A 24,710-nucleotide genomic window follows, 5' to 3' on the forward strand; every position below is an offset into this window, starting at 1 on the left:
TATTTTCAGTCCTGCCTGAAGCAAGGATGGGCCTGGCTGGGATTCACCATAGGCAGCTGTCATGGTACAAGTGTGCCTATGGCAGCTGCTGGAAAAGGAACATTCCTCCTCCATCCCCCACCAGTGCTGCTAGAATTGCATGGGAGGGGGCACATCATGCATCCCCTGCCCTGGCCAGCTGCTCCAGCAATGTGTGAGGAGGAAGAGAGGAAGGAGGACCAAGCTGCTGCTGCACTGAGTACAAGTCTTGCTGAATCCACCTCTCCCCTACTAGTTCTGCACCAGCATCAAATCTACAGAGCCGGTACTGGGAAAGAGTTGGGAGAGCCCTGCTCCTCTCTCACCTACCAGGGAAAACCACCTGTCCCGTCCCACCTCAGTGATTTGTTCCCTCATCTGTTAAACTGTTGTATTTTCATAACTAAATAGCGCCCAGTCACTACAGTGATGGGCTCCTTCGAGGTTTGTGTAATAATAATGATGGGCAATTCTTCAGGATTTGGCCCAATAATGATTAGCAGTAGTTGTATTATGGTAGTGGCTAAAAACCTCAACCAAGGTCAGGGCCCCATTGTGGAAGGCACTGTACAAACACACAGTAAGAGACAGCCCCTCCTACAAAATTTAAAATCTAAATAGACAAGACAGTAGAGAAAAGGAAGTATCGTTATGCCCTGTATTAGGCGCTGAGGCCCGAAAACCTGTTTGACTTTTTCCACGTTCATACATGAAATCTGTTGCCTGGCGAGGGATTGATGTCATGTCTTTTGAGTCCCAGTTCAGTGACTTAACTGCAAGACCTACCTTCCTCTCAGTAATAATAATCAGTGTCTGTACAGCACTCTGAAATGGTAAACAGCTATGTAAAGGCTCTATTTATTACTCTAACAAGTGACACCTTGCTTTACTTGTGCAAATTCATTTTAGAATTTCCTTAAGGGCCTTGCTGACCTTGATAAACCTGGATGAATTTGTGGGAATACCTTTCCCTCTTCTTTGCACAACAGCAGACAGCTGAGTTATTGAGATACAAATCTTGTGGGTGTGGGTCAAATTTATTCTTTAATTAATCTTGGTGTAACAATTACATGTTTGTTCTGACACGAGAATCATTTGATGTAAAACCTTTTTGTATCACACCTTCTCAATGTGGTGATCCTTTATGATAACTCTTTTAAAAGAATTTCTTTGAGTGATCTGTCCACACCTTTCCCTTTTAGTTCCTCCCAAACGTCTCTCTGATGCTCAGGTCACCCCGTTCACCTGAAATTAAAACAAAATCCTGGTCTGAACAAGCTCAGGATAATCAGTTATGTCAATGCTGACCATAAAGTGGTCCCCATGATATTATCAACTCTATGTGTTCCTCCTATCTTTGGGGCAGTATATATTTCACAATGGCACTAAATTTGGCAGGTTTTTATCCTGGTTCTTTATTGTATAAGCCCTGGGGCAAACGACAATAGAATGGAAGCTTGAATGGGCTTGTTTAATAGACAGACTTAAATAACCCATCTGCAGCACAGCAATGCTGCACTAAGGCTGTGTCTGTACTAGCCTTTTTTCCCTAGGATTTCCCAGCACCACAATGGGAAATGCTAACGTAGAGACAATGCTCAGGCCATGGCTGGCACTTTAATCCCTGTGTTATCTAACCTTGCTCAAAGCAGGCCTAGGCTATACAGCATTCAGAAGGCTGGCAACTACCTCAGCCCAGTCCACACTAGCACTCTCACCTTTGCTACTACCAATGGGGCTGTATTTTAGGGAAAACTGGCTAGTGTAGATAAGGCTATAGGGTCTGATCCTGCTGGCAAGGGTGAGCCTTACTTAGGAGAGTGGTCCCATTGACTTCATTGACCTATTGCCTGTGTACTAAGGATGTAGGGTCAAACGCTATTTTCCTCCAAGTTTGAAATGTCTTTCCAACATCTTACTTTGGGCTGGCAGGAGGACTGGGCTGTACTCTTTGTCTGAACAAGTCATAGTCAAAGTAACCATACGATTCCCCAGAAAATTCAAACCGGAAACATTATTCACAGGCATAGCTGATGATACAGTAGCAGCCTGTCTATAGGCCTGATCCTGAAAGTGCTGAGCACCCACAACTCCTGTTGCAATCAGTGAGAGCTGAGGTCACTCTGCACTTCACAGGATGCTTTCAGCACCGTATAGCACCTCTCTGGCTTAAAGGCTTAGGATCCGTGATTTTAATGGTGTGAATACAGCTAGAGGGCTTGGCAGCTGGAGTATGTTCTTATACATCTAAATTGACACCCATTTAAAATTATAATAAGACTTGTATTTATAAAGTAACACACACACACGCTCAGGGTGCTGAACAACAAACACAAAACCAATTTCTCATTCATTAATAAAAGAACAGCCTGACCTCAACAGACAAGGTAGGTAAATAAAGACAACATAAAACAGCAGCAGCCGCAGTGGCAGACATTTCAAAACATCTCCTCAGAAAATAATACATGTTTAGGTTTGTTTGTTTTTTTTAAATGGGGAGAGATTAAACGAGCCAGATTTCAGGAGACAGCGAGTTCCACCATGCTGGGATTGCTACTGCAACAGTTTGATCACCTACTGATTTCAGGCATGATAGTGGAACTCCTAAACACCATGTGGTTTGAGAGTACAAAATCCCCTGCGGTGAGGCTCAAGCAGGGGGTCTCAAATATAACCAGAGCCAACCCCATTCAAAGCCACCTAGTCCAATAAGGCTAATTTAGACTGAATCCACTACTCAATATGATCCCGATAACTCAAACCCTTTCTGGCAATGGTGATGCTGCATTTTGAGCAAGCTGCAAATCAGCCTCCCTGATAACTCAGCAAAGAGGGAATTGCACCAATCGAGGTCAGGAGGATGTGCCTCCAGGTTCTCATGAGATAAATAAGGGGATACGCATGCAAATTGCATCGCTAAAATCCACAAAAAGAGCCAGATCCTCTGAGGGTGCAAATTGGCTCATTTCACTTCCATGGAGCTATGCCAATGTACAGCAGCTGAAGACCTGGCTCAAAATGTATTCTTTATTTGTATAACTTGCTTTATTGTCCGACCTTCAATTTCACAGATATACCAGAAAAAAATCTGATCTCTATTTCCCCTCTGGATGTGTTAAGGTAAGACCTTTAGCTGGACACATGCACCAGAGAAGTGTGCGTATACGGAGAGGGAGACTATATGTATTCTAAGATACTCAATCTGAAATGGAGTCATTTCTACACTGAACAACAGCACAGCATCACTATCAATTTCCCCATCCCAGTCTGCTAAAAAACAACCGATACTAACTGCATACCAGAAATACCAAGTCCCCACAAAGCCTCTGCTGTATAGAGTCTCTTTTTTGTCTGATTCACTAGATCTTTGGCAGCACTCCAAGTTTTTTGGAGGGGGACGGGGCAGATGGACATCCTGAGCGTACCAAGAGCCTCATTTTGATCTGTGATACTGAGCACTCATTTCCACTTCACAGACTGTGTTGAGCAGTGCCACAGAGAGACAAATCCCAGAAGTGGAAGAAGAGCAGTGTGGGAAGAAAAGATGAAAGCAGAAAAGAGCTGTATTTATTAAGCTGTTTTTCTTTCAGTGAAGAGCAGCATTTATCAGTGATTTCATATATCATGTGAGAGGTGACTTCCTGCCAATTTCCAGGGATCCAAACAGCCCACTGACATCATATGCCAAATATAGAACAGCCCTTGCTTTAGGTGAATAAATAATGCAGCTGCAAAGGTATAGATCTTCAGTTACACATTTATTATGATCAGGCTGTCAGGTTCTTATAATCAAAAGAATAATGTCCAATCCCAATAAGGAATGATTGGCAAAGAATTCAAAACAATTATAGACAATAGCTGATTATGCCAGTCTGCTGCTGATTTTCATGCCACTGAAATGATATGTAGCTGTAAACCATGTTCTAGCTTTTCAACCCAGATCTGCTGTGTCCCTCCCTTTTCCTTCAAGCCGGGCTGCAAAGATGAGAGTGAGTGGAGAGGTTATGAACAAAGAACATTGCCAAAAATATGGAAACTTTGTTAGTTCTTGCTGTGGGAGGGGGAGAGACGGGGGAAGATATGATCAAATTATGCCAGCAGTAAAATAGCAGCCTCTGTGTATGTAACTGGTTTAATGCAAGAGGCTTTCCAAACTCATTCAGAGACAGTTTTTAATTGATGCCATCCAGTCCTAATCACTCTTGATTCCTCTAATATTTTTATTTAAGGGCACCTGTATCTAACAAGCAAGTAACCAAGAGCTGTAGTTGGCTGTCTGGTAGCCAGGTGATGTCCCTGAAACCACCTGAAGAAGGATTAAGATTAATAATAAAATCCAACCAATATTTTCTCACTTCAGATCTAAAGCATCAGATAGGAGGACAGTCTCTGAAACCATTCTTAATGAGGGGAAAATGGAAAAAGTAGAGCAAGAAATAAGAGGACAATGCACCATAAGAGCTGCCGCAAGGTGTTGGATCAATGACAACATCTGCATGAATTTTTTTTTTCACGCAGTCTTGGATACAATAGATGTTGTTACTATGGAAACTGGTGTAAAAGCATCACATAGAAGGGAGAAGGCTAGAACAAAAGATGAAAAGTAAGAAAGATAAAAATTTTAGATCAGACATAAGGAAGACAATGACACAACATCATCCAGGCTCATTGTTTGCATCAGTGCTCTATAACACATTGTGGTTTCTGCTCTGGACTGTTGAATGAAGACCTGTTATATTTGTGAATGATAAAGAATGCAGTAAAATTTGAGATGAGGAATCATCATCATCATCATCCCCCCGTAATAAACGGAAGCATATAATACACCATGCAGCTGTGGATTCATCATGCAGTGTGAGAAATATTGTGCCGATGATCGTAATATTCTCAGAAAGTTATAGTGACTCATGCTTTTATTGCTATGAAGCAGCAAAGTGAAAATAACTTTACACACATTTGATCTTTTGGACATTGACAAGCCTTTCATATAAGAAAAATATGGCCTAATTTGCAAGTGTGTTGCGCGCCCACAGCTCATATAGAATTCAAAGGGAGTTGCAGAATACTCAGCACTTCTGAAAATCAGAACATATATTTTGAGTCAGAAAGTCTCATCCATTTCCAAAATATCAAAGGTGCATAAAATTATTTGCAATTCGCTTCTTAATTAGGGCCTGATACTGTTCAGAGCTCAGCACCTCCAGAAGGGTGCTGAGGATTCTCAGCACCCATCTAGTATAGTCCTGAATCAGGACAATATTTAAGCATTGGCTTAAGTGCTTACCTGAAGTGGGAGCTGAGAATCTCTGAAAATAGTCAGTTTACATATTTAGGTCCCTTGATATAAATGTAGGCACCTAGAATTTAGGCACAGGAATTCAAAATTCTTGGCCTCAGCATTTGGCTGGATCAGACTCTGAGTTCGCACAGTAGACTAATGAGTAAAGAAAAGTTGTAACTTAGATGCTGCTCATAGTTGGTAAATAGAAAAGAAAGTGAATGCTGTCATCAGAGGGAAGGGGAGGATGGGCATCAAAATGCTGGTGTGTGGAGCCTGCTGTACATAGGAGACTTGCATCATTATTCCAGTCACAGCACCATCAGTAAAGTTAGAAGGGTAAACCCAAAGGAATCCATTTCTTATGACTGAGAAACTTTCAGCATGCTCACTGCACTAGAATAATGATCAGTAAATGCTGTGCTCAGCCAGAGTATAATGACTGTCAGTGCCATTGTTGAATCCTGTCACTAGACATGTGCTGGGACTGAAAGTCCCAAACCATGTTGATATCCACAGATACTGCCATGATACCATGTGGTAACTGACAGCCCATACTTTTGCTTTGGGCCAAGTAAAACATGTGACCAATTGTTTTCATGCTCGTGATCAGGTCCTCCAGCCTCTGGATGGCCATCAAGTGCAAAATGACAAGTACACTTGTGACACTTGCAACCCCGGGGAGTATCTCTGGGGACAACTTCTGTGTATTGTTGTAGGCTAGGGATTGTATTCTACCCCTTTGGGGGATGGGTTACCACAGCTCCTCCAGGAACTAAAAGCAGTTGGGGTGAGGGTTGATTATTGCAGTCCCTGGAATTTTAAACAGCTCCAGAGAAGTACCACCCTTGAGGCTGGTTTGCATGTATTGGTCCAAACAGATGCCAGAGGCCAAGGAGACAAAGAAATAACTTCTTTCTGATTCAGCAAACAGACCTGACTTTTGGTCCAAGGATTGGCCCAACCTGAAAAGACTGCTGAAAAGACTGGAACCTGCATTGTCTCCATGAGATTGAAGGGGAGGTACTGGTAAAGTATTTAGATCCTGGTTTTGTTATATATGTTTTCTCCGTATGCTTTTATCCTGGAATAAAATGTACTTTGCTCTGGAACAGCTGTGTGGTCTCTGGTACATCACTGTCCTTCCGGAGAAGCTAAAGATCAGTGGGATTGTTTGACCTGGTGGAGATAATCAGTAAGTCCAAGGGGACTGCAGTCTAAAACCCCTCTTCAGGAGGGACAGGACACAAGTCCCCAGCCAAAGAGAGGTGATGGCTGGAGGCCTGAGGGATTCCCGGAGCTGACCATGCAAGGGAAAAGAGGTGCTGTTACCCCGAAACTGTGACAGCACTTAGACAAGCAGCACAGCAGGAGCACAAACAAAATAGGGAGAAATAGTAAGAAATGGTCTGAGGTGCAGGGTCTGGCTAGTTTGAGATCCTGGAACGAAGACACAGGGCAAAGAAACAGAGAATGAGTGGAGAGGAGGGGCTGCAGGCCAAGGACAAAGTAACAGCCACCAACAACAACTATTGTTATTGGGAGTATTGCTGACAGCTGTTTGATATCAGGACATCAGCATATAAAAGGAACCTATGTGAACACACAGGTAGCAGAGACATATGATTTCCACCAGGAACTGACTCACTGTGTACCTCAGAAAGAGTGGATCAAATCATTACCTGAAAAGTTACCTCAGATGTGCCCGTAGTGTGGACAAGTCAGATCAAAGTTACTTTCTTAGCATGACTATAATGTATGCACTGCCAAAGCTAATATATAATACAAATTAAATGATATACTAACTATTGTCTCATCATCATCCAACATGAATATTGTAAAATGAAGAACCCTGGCCTCCTTCCTTAAAAAAAACAAAAAACAAAACAAAAAAAAAAAACACCCACGCATGAAAAGAGCCAAAGAAGAGCAGCTAGAAGAAAAAAGTGATCCTACTCTGTGCTGGACGTTGTCTTGACTAGAGAAAGCGGCTGAGTTTCAGTTGGACTTAACTAATCCATGCAGGGTACCTCCATTTAACTGAGACTCCTGTCTTTTTTATGTTCTAGCTTAGACAAGAGCCTAGGGTACAACTTAACTTGCTAGAGCTTAAGAGTTTACGCTAGGAAAAAGGTTGAATGGAGGTTGGGTTTTGCTAGCACTCATTAGCTAAACCTGACCTAAACTCAAGTGCTTTACCTACTCCAGACAAAGTCATTGGGGTCTCTGTTTCCCTTAAGGGATCCATTGCTATGCTAATCTACGCTATGTTAAGCAGCAACATATGCCATTTTCAAGCTTAGAAGGAGTTGAAGTTGGATCAAAAGTAGCACATATACAACCACAATTTTCACTTGTATTAGCTATCTAACCAGCTAGAAGCCAGATCTTTTGCGAGACAGGACAATAACAAACACCTATCATTGCTGCAAAGGTTAGATGAGGCCATCTATTGTCATTTGTTTTAGTGGCCTGAGAAAAGCAGCTGGTGTCTGAACTAAACCCAATTGTTATTCCTTAGGCCCATTCCTATTTCCACCACTCATCTTCCTTTCATATGCCTATAAGGTTTTCTCTCCAGGTCAGACTGTTGACCCATCCAGTCCCACCTTGTATGGTGCATGACCCCCTTCACCAAGAGATAAAAACTGTATATACTTTGAGACTCTATGCTCTCTAGGGCAAGGATAGTCTCTTCCCCTTTGTAAACCACCTAGCTCATTTTGGGCACTGCCATGATCTAAACAACAGCCTGTTCCTTCCCTTTCTGTCAGCTCAGTCCTTTGGCTTACTTCCCTTCTAACCTGTACTTTAACCCTTCCCTTGATCTACTCTGACCCAATTCTCTCCTTTTATCCCTCCACCCACTCTACTCTCCTGGGGTGCTGCTTCTAGTCTGAGGGGCTCCAAATTGCATTGCACACCTGAAGGAAGCACCATGTAATGCAGGATTTCTACAATGCAGGGATCAGCTGGCATCTGGACTTTCATTTGTTCAGCAAAGGGAGGGATCATTTGAGGGAGTTCTGAAGAATGGGTGAAGCAAAGTAGAATTCTTTACTTCAGCTTAAAAAAAAGGATGATAATGATTTGGGTTGAGTTTTGATCAACAGGACAGGTGACTTTGTATTTATTGAACCAGTTTATGCAGCTTCAGATGAGATTTGCCAGGACCCAGCTGAATAATTAAAGTAAACCTTGCCTAAGTCACAGGCCTTGGTTAACATACCCCCCTTTAAAGCCCTGCCTTCCATGAATAATATTAATCACTCACTGATTCCTTAATCAGCTTTATCCTCAGAGGTGTAAATTACAGTGACAGATGTATAATCAGGGAAGTCTTCCAAATTAATCTTTAAAAAAAAAAAGGAAGGATCTCAATGCTGACTGCACTAAGCAAGGCCCTTCTGTCTATAACAAGCACAACAGCAGGACTAACAATGCTAGGCAAAACAAAGCTGAGAAATGGCCAAGTCTGAGAAATAAGCTATTTTTTTTCCTAAAGCTAGAAGCAGCTGATTAGAACGGCTATCATTCTCTCTCATGAAATTGTCTTCCACTGGAATAGCCCAGTCCTTCAGGGTTCTGAATACTCTCTACAAGGCCCTGCAACTCAATTCTCAACAAGGTATTTAGGTGCCTGACTCCAATTAAATCACACTGATCTTTAAGCACATTGTGTTCAGTGGGAGTTGAGGACATGCAGCAGCTCCCAGACTTGGGCTCAGAGAGGGCTCACCTGATATCAGTAGGACTATGCATGTGCTTAAACAGAAGCATGTATTTAAGTGCTTTTCTTCATTGAGGCATGAGTGCTCAGCACGTTGCAGGATCTAGCGTAGGGGGAACAGATGGAGCTCCTTCAGACAGCTCGCTCTGGCATGAAAAGAAAAGAACGACATTGTCCAGACAGCATATTGGTTTTGTTGCTGCTGCTAGAACTGGCCTTGATACTTTCAGTGAAACTGCTGCAGTTTTGCTGGTATCTTGTGCACTTCCAGTTATTCCTAGAAGATATTGTCCTCCAGCAGATGGAACAGGAAGCTGAAAGGAGAGGAAGGATAATGCTGCAGCTTCCAAAATGTTACCATATCTTCCCAAAATTTCTGCAGCCAAACATGGTCATCTTCTTTTAAGAGCTAGTGTTCCACTCTTTCAAAGGTGATGTACCTGGTACATGATACAGCCCTGACAGTGGGTTTGCACAAAGTGGTAAAGCATCCATCCAGTGACCAATGTCTGCATAGGGTGGAAGAATATTTTATTATTCTGCCCTGGAAATGTGGAATTAAACAATTTTGTAAATCCATATTTAATAAAATGGGAAATCTAAGTTAAAAGAGTTTCAAGTTTGATTTAAAACTCAAAATAGGATTCATTTAAAAAAATTCTTTAGTTAAACCTCTAAACGCCATGAGAGTTTTGGGTGTGCTAGGAGTATGGGATTGGGCCCTGCTTGCTGTTTTATGTAGATACTGCTTTATAATGTGAAATAAAGATAAAATGGATTATATAAAATGTTAAATATTTAATGGTATAATTAAGCCTTATTAATGTAATGTTCTTTATTTTGCAAATTAAAATTTCACAAGAATTCGTCATCAGTCCTTTAATTTTTATTACTTACTCAGGGAGTTTGTCATACTTATTTGTTATGTATCTTCATAAACATTTGATTGATGTTAAATGTTTCACATTAAAAAAATCAGTTTATATTTTAGTTGTCATGGCCATGTGGAAATATTATTCATACGAGTCAGTGTTTATAACATGCATTACTTCTTAATATTTCTTTTGATATTTTTATTGCCATATAGGACAAATATAGTTCATTACAGATGAAAAATGGTTTAATCTTAAGGTTCTTTACAATGATCTTGTAAAACAATTAGTTTTTAATGCTACTTTGGTTCCGCTTCCCCTTTGGCTGGTTCACAACAGCCCACTGCATGCTTCCCTGCTCCTTGTCTTTCCTTTTGCCACTATCTCTACTTTCCTCCCTGTAACCTCCTATTCTTGCAACCCCCTTCCGAATGTTGTCTACTGTCTGGACTGCAATTCTCTTCTCCTTCGAGTCCGTCCTTAAAACACATACCTTCATGACACCTATAAATCCTAAAATGAAATAAAACTATCTTTAACGTTGAAATAATAATAATAATAACTTTGTAACAAGTTAGCAGTTTCTAGGCTCCTCTGTTGAGCCACCTGAAGCTCAGGACCTACACCCCTGCAGAAAGATGCAGATGGTTACTGCTGACAGGAGGATCTTAGCTCCAGGAAGCATAGAAGAGGGAGAAGGAATCTGGGGCAGAAGTAATTTGGGATGGGATAGAGGAGGTTCTGCAGGGAACCCCTAGGTCCAGCCAAGTTTGAGGAAAAAGTTCAGCTCAGGTTTATGTATTGTTATTTGAATTACCCATGCAGCCAAACACCCACGTAAACTGGACTACATGCAGTGTGTTTGGAGCAGGATGGGAATACTTACATTCCAACTTTAGTTTAGCAACAATATCTAATTATGGAACAGATATGTGGGCCCTGCTAACCAAAACAAGATCTTATTGTTCTAAACCTTCCTCCTCTTTGTTTTTATAATCACTTGCCATGCTCTGTCTCAGCATAAGGCTTGTTCCTCCAAAACCTCACTTGTACATGGAGCCCTTACTCTAGCATGTAAGTCCCACTGAAAAAAATTAGACTGCTCACTGGAGTACAGATAAGGCTCATGAGTAAGTGTTGCAGAATCAGGCCTTTTGACTGTCACTTTTGAGGGAAGGCAGCATGGGCCTGATCCTGGACACTTACTAATTCTAGTACCCCTTATACTGGTAGTTCTGCTGATGTCAGTGGGACTATTTTTGCGAGTAAGGGTTGCAGGATCAGGCCCCATGTTTTCACTTGTGTCCTTGGGCACATCCCTTAAACTTGCTGAGCCTCAGTTTATCCATCTGTAAACGGGATAATGATACCTTACCTTGGTTGTAAACCACTTTCTCAGATGAAGACTACATAAGTACTAAATATTATGATGAAGGCTAAAAAAAAGAAGAAGAAAAAAAAGACATCTGCCCACTTCCTCAGGGTATGTAGAAATTTTGCCTGGGCAAATGGACAGAATGGGGCCAAGTAGCTTCTGGCTCCTTCCCTGAAAAGGAAAGGCCATGAAGGGGGCAGACCAGCCAAAGAGCCATTGATCCATTAACAGGTGGCAAAGGAGGGAAGCAGAGTGATCCTTGGGCTGCTCCTTTCATGCTGGAATGGGGAGTAAGGAGCAGAAGTGGAGCTGAGCTGTTAGCCCTTTCTGGATGGCAGTATCAGAAGGGCCCTACAGAAAGGTAGGGCTCAGTACTAACTGATTTTTCGGGTGGGGGGTTGCAGCATTCATTGATTTATTGGGGGCATTATTCACTGGGTGCAGTGCTGGGTGGGATAGAAATGATTTTTACTTAGGAGAGGGCAGAATTGATTGGGGACAGAATGGTTTTATTTGGGTATGCGAGGTAGAGCTGACTTATTTTGGAATGATGGTGTGACAATGCAAATTAAGTAGGCATGGCTTTGAAGAGCATGGCAGCACAGACATTTATATGCAGGGTTTTCAGGTTTATAGGCATCAAGGTGAATTTTCAAGTCCTGATTATTATTACTAGTCTGTCAAGAAACTTTCATATGCATGTTGCTGTGTAAATAAAAATCATAACAATGCTGCTATATGTTCCATGACGGTCCAGAATTCTGGAAACCTCTCAGATCTGAAGTGGCCTGTGGGAGCTGACTTACAATGAAAGCTTATGCTCTAATAAATTTGTTAGTCTCTAAGGTGCCACAAGTACTCCTTTTCTTTTTGCGAATGTTTACTGTATGAAGTATTTCTATACTGTCACTTACCTACCCATACTTTGAAAATACCTATTTTATAAGTATGTGTAGTGCTATGTGATCATAGAATGAAAGACTCTAAATGCCTATGTACAAAGGCCAAAGTTACCCATAGAAGTTAGGTGCAGAATCCCCTTCAATTTAAAGTGCCCCTTTCTCTTTTTCAGATGAACAGGATTCTCTTTTTTTAAGAGTTGCCTGCCAACCCACTCTAAATCAAGCAACTGCTGTGTGGTTTAGATTAGAAGCACCACACTCATTGCTGTATGTATTTGGGACATCACGTCTCACAAGTGGTACATATACAGTGCTTATATTCATACAGCTACTCCTGACCATCACAGAGACTATTTAAGATGTTCCCTGCATTGGGATTCTAGAGAAAAGAGGAGAGGATAAATTTTGACAACTTGTCCACCAATTGTACATATCATATTGTGCCATACTAATCATGGTGTATGTACACAGTCACTATTGTTTCCAGTTCTGGTTGGGTACTGTTAGTCATGTATACTAGGGCTTTGCCTGCAGTAAACAAATTAGGACCCGGAAGTTTCTGACTGTGGACGACAAGGTGGTAAAAATGTCTGAATCCTGTCTGTACTACAACTTCCACAGGTGGAACTGTACAGTGGAGCATTACATCTCCCAATTTTCCTAGCATAGATGCAGGCAGCCCAGCTGTCAATGCAGCTTTGCTTGCCTAGTTTCCACTGTGGGATGTCGAAGAAGCTTCATTAAGTTTACATGGGGTCCAATTCTCCATTGCCTTGCACCTTGTATAGTCATTTACACCAGTGCAAGGTGAATGTAAAACCCTACCAACCTCAGAATGGGAGAGTTTCACACCCACTTTGCACTGGTGTAAACATCTACACCAGGTGAAGGACAATGGTGAGTGAAGTCCTTGGCGATTGGAGACCTGGTGTGGCCCTAACATCCTTTCAATCAATTATAGCTGCAGTAAGCAAACAGGTGGTGCCAAATCTATATTAATTAGGCAATAGGAGTGCCAACAAATATTTCTTCACTTTAAACACATGCCACTTTTTCTAAAATGTGACAGTTTGGCAGCCAGATTTCCTACCCCTCTGTTACAGCACCACATCCTATGGCTTTAAGTTCACTTAGCATTTTCTTTTTCTTTTTATCAAGATGAGCTGACAGCACACTGTAACAAAAGGCTTGCACTCCCATTATCATTATCTGCAACTTGCCAAGTGACATTTCAAATAAACAGAGAAAATCTAACTAAACTTGTAAAGATTTAAGTGCTGGAGATAAAAGCAACTATCTTTCAAAGTAGTGCTTGCTATCAGGAATTTATACTGATTTTCATTACTGTTCCATATACTACAAACCCATATCGAATGTGGGATTCCAAAGAGATGGAACCTCTTGGTTTTCCAAGAGGTCTGATTTGGAGAAGGAACTGAACGGTGAAGTAGCAAAGTTTGCAGATGATACAAAATCATTCAAGATAGTTAAGTCCAAACCTGACTGTGAAGAGTTACAACGGGATCTCACAAATCTGGCTGACTGGTCAACAAAATGGCAGATGAAATTCAACATTGATAAATGCAAAGTAATGCACATTGGAAAACATAATCCCAACTATACATATATAAAGATGGGTTCTAAATTAACCGTTACGATTCCAGAAAGAGATCTAGGAGTCACTGTGGATTTAGCTCAGTGCACAGCAGCGGTCAAAATGGCTAACAGAATGTTAGGAACCATTAGAAATGGGATAGATAATAAGGCAGAAAATATCATAATGCCACTATATAAATCCATGGTGCACCCACACGTTGAATACTGTGTCCAATTCTGATCATCCTATCTTTAAAAGGATATAGTGGAACTGGAAAAGGTTCAGAGAAGGTCAGCAAAGATGATCAAGGGTATGGAACAGCCTCCATAGTAGGAAAACCTAAAAAGATTAGGGATGTTCATCTTAGAAAATGGCCAACTATGGGAGGAGGTGATAGAGGTCTATAAAATCATGAATGATCTGGGAAAAGGGACTACAAAAGAGTTATTTACCCTTTCTCACAATACAAAAAACCATAAGTCACCCCAAGAAATTGACAGGCAGAAGATTTAATACAAACAAGAGGAAGTTATTTTTCCATACAACACACAATTAACCTGTGGAATTCATTGCCATGGGATGTTGTGATGGCCACAAGTATAACAGGGCTCAAAAAAAGGACTATATAAGTTCATGGAGGATAGTTCCATCAATGGCTGTTAGCCAAGATGGTCAGGGACACAACCCCATTCTCGGGGTGACCCTAAACTCTGACTGCCTGAAAATGGGAGGGGAAGACAGGAGTGCATCATTCGAACTGCCCTGTTCTGTACACTCCCCCAGCAGCTCTGGTGCTGGCTGCTGTTGGACACAATATACTGGGCTAGATGGACCATTAGTCTGACCCATTATGGCGGCTCTTATGTTCTTATGTTGGTTGAACTAATATTTAACAAATTGTTTTCTTCCTGGAGTCGATACAGGAATGTTAAAGCTGCAGGAGAATGGATAAAATATGCAAGTCTTGTATACATTTTCATTACCACAATTATGCACACAGAATCACTACAAATGTAGTTGTTGAAATAATATGGAATATATATTGTCCCTACTCTTTCCAGACTGTGATGGTCACTTTGTCTGATACCATGAAGCCAAGGCTTAGATAGGAGGGGGGCGGAGGGAATAAACCCCTGCTTCAAATTGTTACTGCAACCTCTGCTAAGGGATGGGCTTTTTCAAAGCTAGTTCTTTAGCACTTGTTAGTCATTGATCTCAAAGTGCTCTTGCCATGGTAGGAAAGTGGTGCATTGTTATCCCTCTTTTAGAGACAGAGAAATGGAAGTGTGAGGCTGTTAGTATCATGCCAAAACTAAACACAGCAAGTCAGTAGTAATGTCTGGAATAGAATTCAGGCCTCCTAATCCCCAGTCTGATGCTCTGTTCACTAGCTACATCTTTCCATAAAGGGATATTGCTGCATTTTTCTTGATTACATTTGATTGGGTGCGGGGAGGGGGGTTGGTCAAAATTGGAAGACTGAGTAGTTTGCTTGCCTGTGACAAGCATGTCACATACCTGGCTGTTTGGCAACTGGCTACACCATACTGCCTCTCTGATTATTTGAATCGGGGGCTCTTCACCTTGGTTCAGGAAACACATTTCACTTCTGCTAAAGGTTTCAGGATGTCTGAAAAGAAACAGAGCCGGGGGTTTCTTTGGGCTAGGAAAACTGGCAGCTAGAGCTGGGGAAAACCTCTCATTTACATTGTTAAAAACATACCACCAGGTAGAGGAACAGAAACATTTAATTACATCCCAACTGATTATGGGAAGAAGTGTAGTCCCACTGCCTTCCCCACAGTGTCTTGCTCTAGACTATATTGAACAGCTGGCATGTCACGGTGGACTGGGGTTAGTGAGGCCCCTTGTCACTCTATAGTCTATAAGGATCTGTCTCACTGTCATCTGTGTCACCACCATACAGCTTTCTACAGCAGTGCCAGCACCATTAGATCTTGTGCTGCCACCACCGCTGCATCTGTTTGCTTCTGAGGATTCAGATGCTTCTGTTTAGGAATCATGATAGGGGAAGGCACTTGTTCTTAGGGGTTGAAATTAGAGCTGAAATCTATTCCTGGCAAGGACTCTAAACTAAATTCAAGGTCAGAAATCAACAAAAAGTGCCTGTCCTATTGATATGTGTTGTTAGATGCTGCGGTCGCTGTTTCTTTGGCAGTGACAGAGTTTAGGTTTACTAAACCCCTCTTTCTGGAGTTTGCTTATTCCCCTCCGCCATCTGCATTACTGTCCAAGCTTTGCTCACCACGCAAGTTGTACAACCCCAAAATGAGATGCCATTCACAGCTGACTGTGCAGATCTTCACAACAAGAGCAGCCCTCATCTTGTTTATATTCTTGATCATCAGTGAAAAGCACTGCCTCTTAAATTGTCTTCTCTAGGCTTCAGAGTTACTACCCCATTCAGATGAGTGGGAACGGTTCACTCTGCCCTGAGAACTATTGTTTCAGGTTGGGTGCACACTCAGATAAACACCACTGCATTTTCTTAGATCTGTCTCACATTCTGAAGGCTATTTTCACAACACACTGTTTTCACAACTACAAGGTCTAGAGATTTAATTTTTTTAATGGAAGTTCAGAGTCTGGCACACAAGATGGCAGCCACCACAGTGGAGTGCCAGCTCTCTAAAGTCTGTTGTACACTTAAAAATGAAGTGACCTAACTAAGTCGCTCAAGGCCATTAAAAATTTTGAGCCTTGAGCACTGTAGTTAGGTCAATCTAACCGCCGGTGTAGATGTGGCTGGGTTGATGGAAGACTTCTTCTGTCAACCTAGCTACCGCCTCTCGGAGAGGTGGATTAACTACATAGACAGAAAAACCCATTCCACTGATGTAGACACTTCCTACATTATGGCACTACAGCAGCATAGGGCCTTCCCTGTGCCACTGTAAAGGCTGTAGCCCTATCTGGCACCTGACCTTTTTGCTTCTTATTCCTCTTAGGTCCGGTCTACACCTAAACTTAGGTCAACCTAGATACATCGCTCAGGGCTGTAAAAAATGTCATGTCCTGTGTGATGTAGTTAGGTTGACCCAGTACCCATTGTGGATGCAGCTAAGTTGATGTAAGAATTCTTCTATTGACCTACCTACCGTCTCCCGGATAGGTAGATTACCTACAATGATGGGAAAACTCCTTCTGTTGATGTACTAAAGTATCTACACTACAGCGGCACAGCTACAGCGGCTCAGGTCTGCTGATGAAGCCACTCTAATGTGGACGTACCTGGTCCCTTATCATCACAGTTAGAGAAAGTTATTGTATTTGAGGCCTCAAAGCTTGCAAGCAGGCACAACTGCTATACCTTAAAAGTGTCTGCTAGTGCTTTGTCATGGCTATAGCTATGGAAAATAACTGCCACTTTTTTTTTTGAGGGGTGGGGGGGCAGTTAAAGGAAGCTGCTTGAGGGCCCAGGACATGGCTTGCTAATGCTCCTGCTATAAAGTCATGACCAGAACTGTCTTAGAGCAGCAGGGAAATGCTACAGCAACTGTGTCTGCTGATCCTTCTAGCACTGTTTTGGAGGCCCTGTCACTCCCAAAGCTGTTTTCTTTAGCCTTAACTCCTGCTTCTTGCAGCTCTTTAATTAGATGAGGAAGAGACTGAAATCTGTAGGGTGAGCGATGTTTGTCTTTTCCTGTAGCACTATGTTTTCACAGGTACATTTGTCTGCAGTGCCTATCAGCACAGTATCAAATACCTCCCAAAATTCTAATGTGTAAATGCAGAGCGATAGTCCTTTCTCGCTCTCCAGCACGCTGGGATTAGTTTTTGGAGTTATTGGGGGGAGGATCAGTTGAAGAAGTACAGTTTGCACATTACTCTGAAGTGCTCTCTCCTGCACACACAACTTCCACTTTTCAGGCTGACGGAATGTAGCAGCCAGAGGAGGTCATGACCATTCAGTATAAGTCACCCTCTCCCCCCCACCCCAATGACATTTGTATGAGTCCTATGAAGGGGCAGGGGGGAAGTTTGAAGAAAAGGACCAAAAGTTTGAATTTGCCTCAGTATTCAATGGCAAGACAGACCAGAGCACTGGGTTGATGCACTGCTGAACAGCCGGAGTGCTGTGTTTATGGAGATCATGTCACCAACCTCTGCAGTTCCCAGGAAGCTAACTACAACACCACAGGCCAGGCCTTCAGCTAATGTCAACAGGTGAAGCTCAAGTTGTTTACACCAGCTGATGATTTGATCCCCTTAATGTAAAAGTGCAGCAGAGATGAAGCTGTCACCTAACTGCACTTGGAGAGTCACGGCCCAAGTCTCCTCTGCTTTGTACATGGTATAGCTGTTAACATTTTACAGGTATGTTGCAGAGATGTTACCATTCTGACTTGGCTGTTTACACCCATTTTGCACAGGCATAAACTTTGCATAGCACAAGATACGAGGCAATGGACAATGCAGCTCACAAAGCCCTGCCATACCAATTCGCTGCCACCATTTAAGAGTCATTCCATCTTGGGAGCCATTTTTAAAGGCAATGCTCAGTGGGGATTTTGCATACAAGGGAAAGGCAATAAGGACAGTGAATAAAGAGTACAATAGTCCGAGGTAAATTGAAGGCGGTGAATGGTGCATATGCAGATGGGCAGGCTGAGAGGAGTGGGAGGGAGAGAAATTAATGAGGGAATCCAGGGGTGCTAATGATCTTTAGGAACTGGGATGGATTATGGAGAAAGGTTGGATGTGTTTGTACCCCACCCTATCCTACTGTAGGAGAATGGGGGCTGAGGCAAAGGATCCTGTTTGGAGGTTGACATTTTCCCTAGTATGTCACACCAAACTCAGGGGTGAGTGCTGTGATTAGCTTTTTAGCTCTGAGAGCTTTTTAAAATCTTAGGTCTGGTCTACTCTGAAAAGTTATATTGGCAGAGCTACATCAGTCAAGGGTGTGAAGAGACCATGCTGACATAACTCCCAGTGTAAATGCAGCTATGTCGACATAGCTAACTTTGTTCAGGGAGGTGGCATTACTAAACTGAGAGGAAAAAACCCTTCCGTTGATGTCGGCTGTGCCTACATTACAGGCCTTTGCTGACACTGCTATGCTGCTATAGTCTCCATAATGCAGACATCCAAAAAGAATTGAGATGGGGGACTCTGATGCTGACTGAAAGGAGTTAAGTTTTCTGTTCCCCTTCCCCTCCGGCCCCCAGAGGGCTGGATACTTGACTGATTTTTTTTCCTCCATGGACATTTGCTCTAATTGAAATCCCCTTTAATTTCAGACTGTGTTTGTATTTACTTCTAGATGTCAGAGATGATGCAGATTGCTACTGCATTTCTAAAATATTGTTCTTTCCAGCTGCCTGAAGTGGTTTTAGTACTTCTGTACATGTCCTGGTTACTACATATTGAGAAGGCCTCAATGGCCCTTTTTCCTGTGTAGTGGGAAACTACAGCTATCAACTGAAGATCAAGACTAGCTGGGGATTTTACTTTTCTGGAACGCGGTGGGAAGCTTCCTCTCCACTACCCTTGTCCATCCTTTTTCCCTCTCTGTCTCATTGTTACACTCCCTTATTGCATCTTGCCTTAATTTAGATTGTGAGCTCTTCAAGGCAGATAGCCAATTTATGTTTGGGTATTCTAGAATACCCATCACCATGGTACCTGTGTAGGATTTTTGTCATTACATCACATGCAGAGTATGGGAAGAGGACTTCCTTCTGTTCCAGTATCTCTGAGGAGACACAGGAGCTAGGACAAGTGTGCTGTCCAAGAAGAAGTGGAAAAAATTTATGTTTGTTCATATAACATCTCTCCATGTTTGCTGTTGGTATCCTGTCATTCCAGGAAAGCACATATAAGCATTAGTGCTCTTAAGAATAGAATTAGGAGGTATCAGACAAGGCTAATGTGAATGGTGTTTCCACTGGTGGTTTGTAAAGGGGCAGAAGCTCTCAGAAGCCTAGAGTCATCATTACGTCCTCCACCATAGCCAGCAAGGGGCCTATGTTACGACAATGCTCCAAATCCCACTTTAAGTCCTCCCCGAGAGAGTAAATCTAGTTCGTGAAATGGCTCTCTTTAGAAGCCTGTCTAGTCTGTAAGGATGGATCTTTCTCAATGTTCTCTTCTAATACTAGACTGTTTCTTTCTCATTTGATTACTTTTGCCTGCAGTGCATCACTCAGAAAAAGAAAAATACAACAGGAGATAGAATGTTCTTGTGGTTCAGAGACCGAATACTCAGGAAACCTGCTTTCCATTTCTGGGTCTGCCACAGACTTCATGGGTGCAGTCACTTAGTCTTTGAGCCTCAGTTTCGCCATCTGTAAAAAGGGCTTCATAATATTCACTTAGCTTGCTGGTGTGTTGCGAGGCTCATTCATTACAGTTTGGGAAGTGCTCCTAGTTCCTCAGAAAGAAGTGCTGCATTTTTTAATCAGTGTTTTTTAAACATAAGATTTTTCAAATTCAGAGGATTATTATGGTGTGGGAAAGAAAAAAAGAAAGAAAGCAGAAGTTTTGTGAGATCAGAAGTGACCCTGGAGGTGTATAGTCTCCAAAATCAAAGCTAAAGGCAGTGGTTAAATCAGATTTAAACAATAGGGGGAGCTCTCAGCACACCAGCTAAGGAGGGAGAAGCAGTGGGGAGTACTGCTCTCCTACAACAGGTAACCATCAACCTTACCCCTACTTGCCTTAGTAATGGAGAATCTCCTTTAGCTTTCATCACTAAGGGCATATGCCAGTTAGTTGTACAATTCTGGTTCTAATGTTTTGTGTGCATAATTCAATGTGGAAATCAGGAACTTGGGGCCTATTTCTGCCCATGGATACAGGATGTAGCTACCTGTGTATCCGAAAGCACAACCAGGCCCTCTGATGAGTAAACTGTGTGCACTCTTAAAAATTAAGCACAGTATACCAAATTCTCTTCCCATATACATGGATGCAACTCCTACTAACTTCAAAGGGAGCTGCATGAATTTAAAAGGGCACAAATCTCCTGTCATCAGGTTTATAACAATAATACCAAGACCATATAGATAAACATGTACAATGTAACACCCTACCACCACCAGTATGCAATCCTCTCTCTCAAGCAAATATGTCCAAGTATTTCCATGCTATTGCCATTATAACTCTGTTTGACCTTTAAAGTCCCACCTCTACTAGGGACTTTATTTTTACTAGTCCCTTGAGTGGTTGCTTAGGACAGATTTCATTGTATATCAGAAGACTCACCAGAGAAGACCCTTAAACACCTCTGTCTCCAGCACTCCAGCTGTCCTTGTGGTGGACAACTCCATTGTGCCTAAGGAGTGGAGATGTCAACCATGGTCATCATGCCGAAGCTTCAGTCTATCTTTTAGGTATCTTAAGCCCAGACTACTGAATGCCTTGAGGATAAGGACCAAAAAAAAGGATTTTGAGTAGATGTGCTGTGGGAAGCCAGTGTTGAGAGCAGAAGACAAGTTTGATGTGCTCAGGCCTTAACCAGCAACCTAGTATCCTGGAGGTTCCTTTGTAGAAGCACTAAAAAGGTTGCTTATTTATCCAAATTGATGTGAACCTTTGATCTTCACCAGGCTAGAAGTCTCAGAAGATCAGATTTTCTTGTGAGATTTTCATTATTTCCATTTGGGCTGATAAATATCAGGAGGGTAGGTTCTCCAATAGTGTTTCAGGACTTGGGGTGAGGGGTGAGGAAGGGAGGTGTCAAAAATATCAGGATGGGCAGAGATATACAACATCCCACCCCACCACCAAAAAAAGTTAATCACATTTTTCTGAGCCCCAGAAGCAAGTGTTGGGGCAACAGTTTTTCTCTATTTGTTCATCTCCTAGCTACACAGGTCCAGAGAGATGCATTTTTTTTTAAGAAAATGTGAGGTATTTACTAGAGGTGAGGTAATAATTTCCAGCAAGTTATTTTACATGTGTTTCGCTTTTCTGTTGTAGATCGGTTTTCCTCAGATTTATTTGGTATTTGAAGTTACTTGCCAACTGCTCTTGGTTATACAAATAGTTCTTGGTCTGGAGAAATCGAGTTGCAACAGAAACCGAATATTGTTAATTGAGTCAAATGGACCATGCTGTTGTTTCTGCTCCCTGATTGGATCGGGCAGGTCTTCGCTACCTGCCAGATCGGCGGGTAGTGATCAATTTATCATGTCTCATCTAGACGCAATAAATCGATCCCCGAACGCACTCCCTGTCAACTCCAGAACTCCAGCTCGCAAGAAGCGGAAGTGGAGTTGAAGGGGGAGCGGCAGCGGTCGACTCACCACCGTCCTCACGGCCAGGTAAGTCGACCTAAGACACGCCGACTTCAGCTACGCTATTCGTGTAGCTGAAGTTGCGTATCTTAGGTCGACCCCCTCCCCACTCCAGTGTAGAATCAGGGTTCCAGTGGGAATGCTTTACAAGTTAGACATTCCCTTTGCCTGGATAATCGCTAATATTTGCTTAAAATTTGCTGCTTCTGCAAATGATATTTAATGATACTTCCCTAGAATATGGGGAGGAAGTGAACACCAGAGAGATGTGAATGCAGGCAAAGAGAATTCAATGTCTATTTCAGTGACTATTTATGGAAAATGTTTAGTTATTATCACAATGGAGTCTGGTTTTATGAACCGTTCCTTCTTGTGACTGTTCAACTACATGAAATAATAATTAAGTTGACTTGTAGTTTGATAAGAATGTGGCTATTCATCTGTGATGCAGCTCAGTAACCAAGTGTATTCCACTGTCGTACACTGGGTCAGAGTCTGATCTGATCCCCAGCCTTCATCAGGAGTTTAATCACTAAAATAAATACACAAGAGAAGAGAATTGAGTCTAATATATTTTGCCTACTTTAGCTACTAAAGGCATGAGAATGCTGAATGACTTAATGCACCGCCAGTATTGCCTACACACATTGTGCACGGCTGTCATTCCCTGATATTACAAGCTAACATCATAACCTTTTCGCTGCTAATTTCCAAACAAACACTTCCCTGTGGTGTCTTCTTTATCTAAGCGAAGCCAACAGCCATACCATAGTCAATTGGTGTAGCACAGAGCTCAGCTGAAACTCAGACATAATGAAAGAGGGATTACAGAGAGATAGTTAATGGACACAGCTGCTGCTGTAAGCTTCACTCTCACAGGCTTCACTTAGTAGGAGAGGCATCATGTTGCAGATACTTTTCTTGTGCTGCTATATACAGCGTCACTGGGGAACTCTCCAGAAACAGAACAGCATCATATTGGTGCTGTCTGCCAGACTGAGAAAACCAATCATGCTCTTTGACAAGAAGGGCCTCCCACTTTCCCCTCCACTACCGAAGAAAGTCACTTCTAAGGGCCAGATTCTGATCTCAGGTACACCGCTGAGAATCTACAGCCACTCTAATAAAGCAGATAATGTTACGCAAGCATAAGCAAGATCAAATCAACCCAGTGAACTACTGTTGAGATAACAGGGACTAGAGAACATACAGGTGCCCAGGGAGGTATTGTGGTATAAAGATGCCTAGTTGCAGCCAGCAGAAATTCCACCTATGATTTGGAGAATAGTAGAGAATCCAATATTAGTTCAGAGTTAGAGGGGACGACAGGAGGAGAGGTTCAGTTCTGAGCACTGAGCAGCCTTCTGCAATGACTCTTCTCTTGACAAGAACTAAGGAAGATGCTGTTCAAATTTGCCCACTGTTGGTTGGCTAGCTAGTAACTTAAAAAAAAAAATCAAACATCTACATGTCAGCTAGCAGTGGCACATGCACAGCTATATGCAGTCTGAGCCATCTGCAGATGCAACAGAGCTGGTGCTTTCTGCAGAACGGGTTGGGAGGGAGAATATATAAGGTATGGTTTTCTCTCTTTGAATCTCCTCTTATTCACTTTTTTTCTGTCATCTTTAAAAGAAAGAGGGAAAGCATAGATGCAGAACTGGAAGAGGATGCAGCTTACCTCTCTGAAGGCAGGTGTGCGATCATGCCTCAGTTTTCCAAAGGACTACTGTCTACCCAGGGCTAGTAGGGCAATTTAGTCAAATCCAAAGTCTCCCACCTTCCTCCAAAAAAGTCCCTTGCCTAGTCTCTGGCAACCATTACATCCTTCCCCTGTGGCTGAAGGGGGCTCCTCCTCTCTCCTTATATCAGAGATCAAGCAATCCTTGCACTTCTAAGCCACTGCACCTCTCAGAGACCTTTCTCTCAATTGCAGTGTTTTACCACTATCTATGGTGGTACCAGAGGGAAGCCCAGGACCTCCCACTGCTGCAGGCTCCAGCCTTGGAACCCTGTACTATGGAACAGCTGTCTGCCCTAAACCCCAAACTGCCTTGTGTCATGATTCCCAAGGCCACTTCATTTTAAGCCTTCTCACAGCCTCTTCACTCCCAGCTTCCCTCTGCGTGGGGATCACCACTGGTCTTATTCTAGAGCCCTTGCTATTGCTCTTCCTCAGGTATCCTCCTCGCCCATCTCAGACAATTTCAGCCAATTTCCCAATCTCCTTCCCCAGCTCCCTCTCAGCCAAGAGCCACCCAGGAGAGCTTCCCCAGCCAGCTGTTGCTTTCCTCTGTTCTCTCTCCCATACTAAGAGCAGAAAGCTCTTTATATCCTATTGGCTCCTTCCCAGCAGGCTTAGCCATAGCCAGCAATCACTCAATCAAGGAGGAAAACCAGGCACAGGTGGGAGTAGGGTCCTGCGCTCTTTTGTGGCCAGGTCACATTAAGCAGTTTTGGGATGCTTTCTAACTAAATGAAGAGTAAAATGTGTTTAACCCATTTGGCTCTGCACAGAGAACACCTCCATTTTTCAACTTGATGTGATTAAAATGAAGGTAAGAACAGACCTTCAACATGGTGTATGTGAAGGAAGAGACAAGTTAACCTGGACAAGCCATACTACGGGCACTACTGCTAAAATAATCTGTACAGATAGTTTGAGGAATCCCCC

At 42.5% G+C, this 24,710-nt stretch overlaps 1 long non-coding RNA gene across 2 annotated transcripts; it reads right to left on the reverse strand.

Annotated features, from left to right (window-relative positions):
• Positions 1–1,058: 1,058 nt before the first annotated feature.
• Positions 1,059–24,340, reverse strand: LOC119852514. 2 transcript variants are annotated; one of them, XR_005291700.2, is made up of 4 exons: positions 23,718–24,340; positions 21,003–21,157; positions 9,036–9,535; positions 1,059–1,263 (listed from the first exon to the last, which is right to left on the reverse strand). It is a non-coding gene; the product is annotated as an uncharacterized LOC119852514 (long non-coding RNA). The 2 variants fall into 2 exon arrangements; XR_006280108.1 differs by lacking the exon at positions 1,059–1,263 and having other exon boundaries at positions 3,764–9,535.
• Positions 24,341–24,710: the final 370 nt, after the last annotated feature.

The sequence above is a fragment of the Dermochelys coriacea genome, chromosome 3 (genome assembly GCF_009764565.3).
Source record: "Dermochelys coriacea isolate rDerCor1 chromosome 3, rDerCor1.pri.v4, whole genome shotgun sequence".
In the NCBI taxonomy this organism is placed as follows: domain Eukaryota; kingdom Metazoa; phylum Chordata; order Testudines; family Dermochelyidae; genus Dermochelys; species Dermochelys coriacea.